Raw genomic sequence first — 11,030 nt, 5'->3', positions numbered from 1 at the left:
TACTGCAAAGGAAAAATAAACCTGTACCAAATGCTTTCCATTAGGTTAGTTTTCGCCAGCATCAATTGAAAACATATGGTGATCCAAAGCATTTTTCTGTCATTTTTTCTTTATGACTTTAGACAAGTTATGCTAATATGCCTGAGATATAAGGAGACTTGGAATATAAATTTTAAAAAAGACAACCCAAGTCCCTATTTTGTTTACATTCTTTATGACAGTTGAATAAGGTCATCATCTGAAGTATTTGAACTTTAAGACAATGAATAGTATGGATCACAGCCCCATAGAATCCATACTTCATTTTATGTTCTTGTCAACAGTAAACATCCTGAAGCACAGAATTAGTTAAAATATATCAGAGGGATTTTTTTTTTCTCCAAAATTCTGAGTGTTCAAGCAAGTTTTTACCTGGGTAGTTCATTACTTATTTTTTTTATGAAAGCAAAAACAGCCTCACAGATTTTTCCCATATGTCTTGTAAAACCATCAAGATACATGAATAGTGCACAATTAAATTTTTTTCTTCTCAGATAATGAATTTCCTTTTAAAATGTAATTTGATATACTTTGTTATAAACATTCCAAATACAAATGTATGCTTTAAAAAACCCCCCAAAACCCCCAAATCTCCTAAAGCCCCACAAGACCCCCACAAATGTATGCTTTAATAAAGTTAAATATATAAAATAAGTTAGATTGTCTTAACTCCTCCCAAAGGAATATTTATCTGCTTTATGTATATTTGTTATTTTGGAACAAAAATTTCACTATTTAATCAACATTTGGATTGTCTTTTTAATATAATTAAATAACATCGGTACTAGTAGTTACAAAGTTATCACATTTTACATAGATCTACCTCTACCATTTGAACTAACTTTTCTCTTTCTGTTAAGACCCTATTTACAAAATGAAACTTTTTAATATATTTACCACTAACTTTGCAGTATCTCCTCAGTGAGGTTACCACCAGCTTCTGAAAGGATCTTCACTTTTCTGTGATTTAATTTTCATCTGTGTCAGGGACTTAGCCTTGTTCTATAAATTTGATGACACAGTTCTTAATCCTATTACCTAACATTTTGAGATTAATGAGTATGGTTTAAAATTTGGTAGGGTTTAGAAAGAAACACTAGAGGGCGGGCTGTGCGCATGATCAGGAACAATGACCTTGAGTTACTTTATTTTACATAAATATTTTTTTTTTCATTGAAGTATAGTTGACATACAATATTACATTAGTTTTCAGGTATAAAACATAGTGATTTGACATTTATACACATTATGAAATGATCGCCATGATAAGTCTAGTTACCATCCATCACCATACAAAGTAATTGTAATATTATTGACTATATTACGTATACTATAATAAATGTAAATGCAAATAATGCTGCAGTAAACATAGGGGTGCATATATTTTTTGAATTAGTCTTTTCATTTTCTTCAGATAAATACCTAGAAGTGGAATTGCTGGATCATATGGCAGTTTTTAATTTTTTAAGGAACTTCCATACTGTTTTCCACAGTGGCTGCACCAATTTACATTCCCATCAACAGTGCATGAGGGTTCCTTTTTCTTCACATCCTTGCCAACACTTGTTCTTGTCTTTTTAATACGAGCCATTCTGATGGGTGTGAGGTGATATCTCATTGTGGTTTTGATTTGCATTTCCCTGATGATTAGTGATGTTGAGCATCTTTGCATGTATCTGTTGACCATCTGCATGTCTTCTTCGGAAAAATGTTTATTCAGGTTCTCTGCTCATTTTTTAATCAGATTGTGGGGGTTTTTGCTGTTGAGTTGTATGAGTTCTTTGCATATTTTGGATATTAACCCTTATTGAGTATATCATTTGCAAATATCTTCCTCCATCCAGTAGGGTACCTTTTAGTTTTGTTGATAGTTCCTTCATTGTACAAAAGCTTTTTAGTTTGATGTAGTCTCACTTGTTTGTTTTTGCTTGTTGCCCTTTGCCTGAGGGGACAGATCCAAAAAAATATTGTTATGACCAAAGTCTAAGAGTTTACTACCCATGTTTTCTTTTAGGAGTTTTATGGTTCCAGGTCTTACATTTAGGCTTTAATCCATTTTAAGTTTGTTTTTGTGTATGGTGTAAGGAAGTGGTCCAGTTTCATTCTTTTGCATATAACTGTCTAGTTTTTCCAACACCATTTGTTGAAGAGATTGTTTTTTCGCCATTGCATTTTCTTGCCTCCTTTGTTGTAGGTTAATTGATCATATACATGTGAGTTTATTTCTGGGCTTTGTATTCATTTCCATTCATCTATGTGTCTATTTTTATGCCAGTACCACACTGTTTTGATTACTTTAGTTTCATAGGATAGTTTGAAGTCAGGGAGTGTGATATCTCCAGCTTTGTTCTTCTTCCTCAAGATTGCTTTGGCTCTTCAGGGTCTTTGTGGTTCCATTTAGGATCATTTGTGGGATTATTTGTTCTAGTTCTGTGAAAAATGCTCTTGGTATTTTTGTAGGAATTGCATTGAAACTGTAGATTGCTTTGGGTAGTATGGACATTTTAACAATATTAATTCTTCCAATCCATGAGCATGGTATATCTTTCCATTTATTTGTGTCATCTTCAATTTCTTTCATCAGTGTCTAATAGTTTTCAGAGTACAGGTCTTTCACCTCCTTGGTTAAATTCCTATGTATTTGATTCTTTTTGATGCAGTTGTAAATGAGATTTTCTTAATTTTTCTTTCTGCTAGTTCATTATTAATGTATAGAAATGCAACAGATTGTTGTATATTGGTTTTGTATCCTGTAACTTTACTGAATTCATTTATTAGTTCTGGTAATAGTTCTGGTAATTAGTTTTTGGTGCAGTCTTTAGGGTTTTCTATATATGGTATCATATCATCTTTAAATAGTGACAGTTTTATCTTCCTTACTAATTTGGATGACTTTTATTTCTTTTTCTTGTCTCATTGCTGTGGCCAGGACTTCCAGTGCTATGTTGAATAAAAGTGGCAAAAGTGGGGGCATCCTTGTTTTGTTCCTGATCTTAGAGGGAAAGCTTTCAGCTTTTCACCATTGACTATGATGTTAGCTGTGGGTTTGTTATATATGGTCTTTATTATGTTAAGGTATGTTCCCTTCATACTCACTTTGTTGAGAGTTTTCATCATAAATGGATGTTAAATTTTGTCCAATGCTTTTTCTTCATCTATTGAGATGATGGTATGATTTTTATTTTTAATTTTGTTAATTTGGTGTAATATGTTGATTGATTCACAGATATTGAACCATCCTTGCATCCTTGGAATAAATCCCACTTGATTGTTGATGTGTAATCCTTTTATTTTTTTTAATTTATTACTGAAGTTTAGTTGACATATAGTGCTATATTAGTTTCATGTGTACAACATAGTGATTTGACAAATCTATACAATACTCACTGCTCACCACGATAAGTGATGTCACCATATGTTATTACAGTAGTATTGACTATAATTCCCTATGCTGTGCTTTTCATCTCCATGACTTATTTATTTTATAACAGGAAGTTTGTACCTCTTAATCCCATTCACCTATTCCTCCCATCCCCCCAGCCACCTCCCCTCTGGCAACCACTAGTTTGTTCTCTGTATTTAAGAGTCTGTTTTTTTGTTTTTTTATTTGTTTTGTTTTGTTTGTTTTTTTTTTTTTAGATTCCACATGTAAGTAAAATCATATTCATTTCTCTTTCTTTGTCTGACTTATTTCATTTAGCATAATACCCTCTAGGTCCATCCATGTTGTCACAAATCGCAAGATTTAATTCTTCTTTTGTGGCTGAGTAATACCTTTTAATGTATTGTTGAATTTGGTTTGCTAATATTGTGTTGAGGAATTTTGTAACTATGTTCATTAGGGATATTGGCCTGTAATTTTCTTTTCTTTTCTTTCTTTCTTTCTTCTTCTTCTTTTTTTTTTTTTTTGTAGTGTCTTTGTCTGGTTTTGGTATCAGGGTAATGCTGGCTTCATCAAATGAATTTGGTAGCATTCCTTCTCTTTGATTATTTAGAACAGTTTGAGAAGGATAGGTATTAACTCTTCTTTAAGTGTTTGAATTCCCCTGTGAGGCCATCTGGCCCTGGACTTGTGTTTTTAGGGTTTTTTTGACGACCAATATAATTTCATTACTAGTAGTCATTCTGTTTAGATTTTCTATTTTCTTTCTGATTCAGTCTTGGAAAATTGTATGTTTCCAGGAATTTATCCATTTCTTCTAGTTTGTTCAATTTGTTGGCATATAATTGTTTGTAGTAGTTTCTTATAATCCTCTGTATTTCTGAGATGTTGATTGTAACTTCTCCTCTTTCATTTCTGATTTTATTTATTTGGGTCCTCTCTTTTTTGTTCTGGATGAGTCTGGCCAAACTTTTATCAATTTTATCTATCTTTTTGAAGAACTAGCTCTTAGTTTCATTGTTATTTTCCATTATTTTCTGCTATTTCATCTATTGATGCGCACGGATGGATGGGGTGGTCCTTGGTGTGGCTGGCTGCAAAGCCCAGCTCTGACTATTGCAGATGCCCTGGTGAGCAGGGCCACCCCCCTCCAGGGGTGGGAGTTGCTTTGGTGGGGAAGATGTCCATTGGGTGTGGCAGGGTGGAAGTGTTTTGGGAGGGGGGGCACTGGTCCTGGCTGAGGCTATCCATGGGGTGCGGTAGGGTGGGAGTCACTTTGGATTGGGTGAATTGGGCAGGACAGGTCCACAGGGGGATACCTGGGTAGGGTGAGTGGTGGTAGTAAGGTAGATGGGGAGTATGAGAAATGTCACCCATCAGTGTCAGGACAGCTAGGTAGAAGGAGAGTAAGGAAAATGGTGCCTGCGAGCACTTCAATCTGCAGAGAAGGTTCTTCAACTTTCTGTTCCTTTGGCACATGCCATAAAACTAGTCAATAAATCCCTTCACACATGGCTCAGGAGCTTTTCAAACTCCTCCCTCTGTGCTGGGTCTCAGAGTGAGTGTGTTTGTGCATGGGCCCTTTGAGAGTGGAGTCTCAGTTCTCCTGGAGTTAAGCCCTGCTTGTTTTCAAAGCCAGATGTTATGGAGGCTCATCTTCCCTGTGCAGGGTCCAGAGCTGCGGTGCCTAATGTGAGGCTTGAACCCCTTGCTCCTCAGGGAGGACCTCCACATTTGTGACATTTCTCCCACGTGTGGCTGAATGTACTAGGGGTGTGGGTCCTGACTAGACCACGTCTCTGTCCCTCCTACCTGTCTTAGTGTGGCTTTTTCTTTGTCTTTATATCTTAAGGTGTGGAAATGCTGTTCTACTAGTCTGCAGGTTTTTCTCAGAGTTGTTCTATATGTAATTGAAATTTTGGTATGTCCATGGGAGGTGGTGAGTTCAGGATCTTCCTGCTCTGTCTTCTTGATCTTCTCTCCTCTACACAAATATGTTTTTATAGGACTCATTAAAGATTTAAACATTTTTTTAAAATTTGAAATTTATGATATGTATATCCCTATATAGGCCAAACAAATTTCTTTGGAAATATAAGCCATAATATGAAGTAGAGTAAGTAAACTCTTAGATAAAACATTTGGAAGATTATGTGTATAGCTGTCCGGCATTTTTTGACAATATGCAAACACATTTTAAGTAGATAAATGATAAAATCTAGCATATAAATAATGCAATTGATAGTATTTCAGGCCCACTACAATTTGATAATTGATGAGCTGAACTGAAAATTCAGCTAATGATTTGTTTAAAAACAATTTGGAGAACTCTTGGTCACCATAGCCAGTTGTAGTCTGGGTCTCTCTGGCTACTGAAATCTTAAGATCATCATGGGTCCCTTTAAAGTTTTGAGGAATTAGGGGGCCAATACTTATTATGTGCTTAGTGCTTTCTATGCGGGTCACACTGACTGTTCTGAGCTGGCCCACCTACCTTTCAAGGGCCCTTAGAAGTTGGTCCTTGTGTTTGAGCAAACTGCTGTTTGGAGTTTATCTATGCTCCCTTGGGCACCAGGATGGACAATTACAGGACACACTCAAAGTCCAACCCACGCCTCATTTCAGCTGTCTTGATTACCCACTAATTCTCTGTTTTAGTTGGAAACCTCTTAGCTCTGTTGGAAAACAGATCAACTCAAAGCAAAACTTGAAATATTATTACTTTAAGGAGCCTAATGTCACTTTTGAGCAGCTACAGTCCACACCTGTCAACATATGTGTTCTATCCTGAGAGGTGGCTAGTTGGCCAATGGAAGAAACAAGGCTTTGGGTATTTTTCTCAGGAAGAGAAGAGTACAGTTCTGGAAATATTAGTCATAGGAAATTATCCAGTGCTACTCTGACCCTTAGAACCCTTGCTCATTAGTTTGCTGTTGTCCAAGTTTGGGACCGTTTGAAGTCATGGCTGACATCTGCACACTCTTTTTCAGCAAACCCAAATTTTGTTGAAAAAGGAAATTGTTGTTTAGGAAGTCCAGTGGTTCATCCTAGAGTGGCAGATTTTTTTCTGTAATCTATGTTCCCCCTTTAAGTGTAATTTCTGAGAACACAAGTTTATTGCTAACTAGTACTAATTACTTTTAAAATATCCTGAAGCTTCCAAAAAGTTTCTTCCTCTAATTATTTCATCTGTTTTCACAGCTGCCATTTTGTTCTTAAGATTAAGCAATATTTCATACAAACCCCTTTACTTTTATAATTATGATGTCATTATGTTTAAGATTTAAGTGGATTATAAAATATTACACATAGCTACTTGGTAACTAAGGAGCAAGGCCATCTTAGTTAAGAAAGATGGCAAGAAGATGTGTGCAGTATCAACCAAGAAATAGGCTGAAGAGTCAGACAGATGGACTTCAAAATGTCAGCTACACTGTTAAGGTCAGGCTTGGACAGAGTGTCTTAGATATGTGGCCATAATGGACTTGTTACTAAGTCACCCCTGATTAGATTTGTCCATCCTGCCACTGGCATAGCCAGACAACCTCTGGCTACACTTACTGGGCAGAGCAGACGAGGAAGCGTGTGCTATTTGTGCTGTTTCCTATGTGCAGCCCAACTCCAAGATAAAATGTCAGTGGTCCCCTGCAGTTGTGCAACCTGGAAGCCCTGCATGTGTCCTGTACACAAGCTGGGATTTGCTGACTTGCACAAGTAAGGTCAGAAAGGGAAGGAAAGAGAGTAAATCCCTAATGCAATCTCACAACTGATGAGATCCATGGACTAGTGGATTCTCCATGAGTCAGATAACCTACTCTTGCTTGGGAGGGTGGGAGGCAGGAGTGGATTCTCCATGAGTCAGATAACCTACTCTTGCTTGGGAGGGTGGGGGGCCAGAGTGTTACCCTGGTAGAAGTCCCTCCATAGTAACATGAAGATGTTCTCCTACACACACACACACACACACACACACACAGCCCAAGGAGAGAATGTATGAAAGAAGTAAAATAAAAGACAAGAGATCAAAAACTAAAGATCCAAATTATTTATGTGGATTATATAGGTTATAATAGTAATCAATTTCACTAGATTTCTTTCTTTCCTTCCTCCCTTCCTTCTTTCTCTCCTTTCTTTCTTTATCTTTTTTCATTTAGCCATTTATTTAACAAACTTAAAGGACATGATTCATATTACAAAGGTAAATTTTAGAAGTAGGTGTAAGTTCTTTTTTAAAAATTGCTCCCTTTAGGGCCCTTGGGTGGCTCAGTTGGTTGGACGTCTGCCTTCGGCTTGGGTCATGATCTGGAGTCCTGCGATCGAGTCCTGCATCGGGCTCCCTGCTCAGCGGGGAGTCTGCTTCTCCCTCTGCCCTTCACCCCCCCTCAAATAAATAAATAAAGTCTTTTAAAAAATTGCTCCCTTTGTAGGCAAAGGTTGGCTAACTCACTGACAGAAAGGACCAGTGGCATAGTATAAAGGTCACTGATTGAAGAGGTCAGTTTTCATCAAAATCTCTGCCACTCTGTGCACTCCAGACCTCTGTGATCTCATCTAAAAATGAGAAATAATCAGAAGAAATAATCTGAATTGTTACCCCCCAGTTCTAAAGTTCTATGATTATTATTCACTTATTCTCACCAAACTTCATCAGTTTGAGTAAATAAATGAGTTGAATCAATCTGTAAAATAAAACATTACAGCTACCTTATCTCTCTTACAGAGTTGCTGAACGTGTCCCTTTAGTTAATACAAATGAAAACGTTGTGTTGAGCCATAGAGCACATGTAACTGGAAGGTAGATGAACAGCTTCTTTAAAAAAAATTCAGACTAAACTAGAATTATTTTAGGCTCCTATGATATAGGCAGCAAAAGTAGGCACTGAACCCAGACTTCAAAATTTTTCATGAAAAAGATCAAGCTTGAATACAGTATGAAGAAATTATATCCCACTTAACCTCATTATAAAGTCAGAATTTATCTGTACAGAAAAGTACCACATAAATTTAATTATTGATCAGGATGCATATAAATACCAAATACATTCTAAAATTTCCATTACACCCAGCATAGTACTTCCCTTGTTTCTTTCCAGTGAGCTCAGCTCTTGGAATAGCATATTCAGAAAATCTGTATTGGGCACTGATTATGTCCCACATATGGAGGATGTGACAGGAAGAAAACAGAGGCTTTCTGCTGTCTGGGAGCATGTTGCATTCCAATGGGAAGGAAGAGGACAATACACAAATAAGCACATAAGCAAGAGCACATCAGAGAATGAAAGTTGTTACAAAGAAAATAAAATGGGGTAATGTGATTTTAAGTAATTGGAAAGGGGAGGGGCTACCTTAAGTAGACAGTCAAGGAAACTTTTAAACCAGTGCTTCTTAAACTCTACCATGCAAATGAACCACATGGGATCTTGTTAAAATGCAGATTCTGATTCAATATGTCTAGGTGGGGCCTGGGATTCTGCATTTCCAGTAAGATCCCATGTGATACCTGTGGGTCCTAGACCACACTTGGAGAAACAAGGATCTTAAGTATTTTTCCCCGATAGCATTCCCATACTTAAATCCCTTCAGTTAATTCTCATTGACCACAGAGTAAAGTTCAGTCAGAGCATGTAACTCCTTGCTCAAAAGTTTCCAATGGGGGCGCCTGGGTGGCTCAGATGGTTAAGCGTCTGCCTTCAGCTCAGGTCATGATCCCAGGGTCCTGGGATCGAATCCCACATCGGGCTCCCTGCTCAGTGGGGAGCCTGCTTCTCCCTCTGCCTATCTCTCTGTCTCTTACGAATAAATAAATAAAATCTTTAAAAAAAAAAAAAGTTTCCAATGGCTCCCCATTTTCCTCAGAGCAAAATCGAAAGGATTTACAATGGCTTACAGGCCTCTTCACGACCTTCTCCATTCTGATCTCATCTCCCATTACTCTCTTCTTTTCCATATCAGTTCTAGCTTCCCTGGCCTTATTGATGTTTCGGGAGTATGTTAAGCATGATCTTGCTGTGGGGCCTTTGCATGGCTAATCCCTGTGCCTTAAACACTCTTCCTCCAGATAGCCACCTTTAACTCCACTCTTTAACTCAACTCTGTGCACAAATTACCTTCTCAAGGCGGCCTATCCAATGATGTGAGGCCTATTCCCCTCTGTTTAAAATAGAGGGCAACTTACTCCCCTGCATCTCATTCCTGGTCTCCCTTACACCCTCTTCTTATTCTTATGCCATAACACTTAGCACATTCTAACAGATTACAAAATTTATGTGTATATTATATGTATTGCTTATTTGTATTCTTCTGAGAGAGCTTTGTTTCATAGTCTAATGAATCTCAAGTGCCTAGCACATTGTGTGTGTGTGTGTGTGTGTGTGTAAAATGAACAGAATTTCATAGCATACTTACATGGCCTGACTCTGGCCTATCTCTCCAGACTATCTCTAACTGCTTCCTTCCCTATACTCAGTGGTCCAGCAGTCCTAAACTGCTAACCATTGCTTGAATACATCATGGCTTATTTTCTCTTTGTGCTACATATGGCCTCTTCCAGGTCTTTCTCCCACTTGTTATTTATTCTTCAAAGTTCAGATCAGGATGCATTTACTTATTTCCATTCTCAGGACATTCTTGATAGTGCCCTGCTTTATCACACCATTCTACTTGTATATACCTCTATTACTACACACTCCCTCCTTTATTTCAAGAGTTTACATATCGACCCAGTCAAGGTCTGCACAGGAAACAGAAGGTACACTCAGATGAAATCATAAAAATAATTTTATGAAGGGGCCATTTGCAGAAGTGGGCAGAGGTAAGGAAATGGATCCTTGGGTACAGAAGCTGAGTGAGTGCTAGGGCCTTGGAGGAGGGAATTGGAATAGAGGAACAGCCAGAGAAGCCATGCCAAAACAATGCCCCCCATTTGCTGAACTCAACCCGAAGCCACAAAGCTCCCAGGGTGCCTCAGAGACGTAGTTCTGGGGGCATAAGGCAGGCAGAGAAGGGTAGAGAACGGGTCTGGGGGAGAGGGTGGCAAACAAAGACCAACCAGCATATGTGTTCATCTCCCCATTAGGTGGATGATTTCTTTTCATTGTCATATCCCCAGCACCTAGCACAGGGCTTGGTTCAGAGTGATCATTCAATAAATCCTCATGGACGTAAACTATAACATTAGGGCATATACTACTTTAACTGAATATTTGTAGGAAGGTAGGCAGGAAGGCAGGCAAGCTAATTACTTTCTATCTTTGACCAATTTTCATTCATTTCCACACAGAATTTTTAGTTTAATTTTTTTTTATTCTTATGTTAATCCCCATACATTACATCATTAGTTTTAGATGAAGTGTTCCATGATTCATTGTTTGTGCATAACACCCAGTGCTCCATGCAGAATGTGCCCTCCTCAATACCCACCACCAGGCTAAATCATCCTCCCACCCCCCTCCCCTCTAGAACCCTCAGTTTGTTTTTCAGAGTCCATCGTCTCTCATGGTTCGTCTACCCCTCCGATTTCCCCCGCTTCATTCTTCCCCTCCCGCTACCTTCTTCTTCTTCTTTTTTTTTCTTAACATATATTGCATTATTTGTTTCAGAGGTACAGATC

Source organism: Leptonychotes weddellii, chromosome 13 (genome assembly GCF_054177405.1).
Source record: "Leptonychotes weddellii isolate Sample4059 chromosome 13, ASM5417740v2, whole genome shotgun sequence".
Lineage (NCBI taxonomy): Eukaryota > Metazoa > Chordata > Mammalia > Carnivora > Phocidae > Leptonychotes > Leptonychotes weddellii.
The sequence above is the reverse complement of the archived record's forward strand: the minus strand, read 5'-3'. Positions refer to the sequence as shown.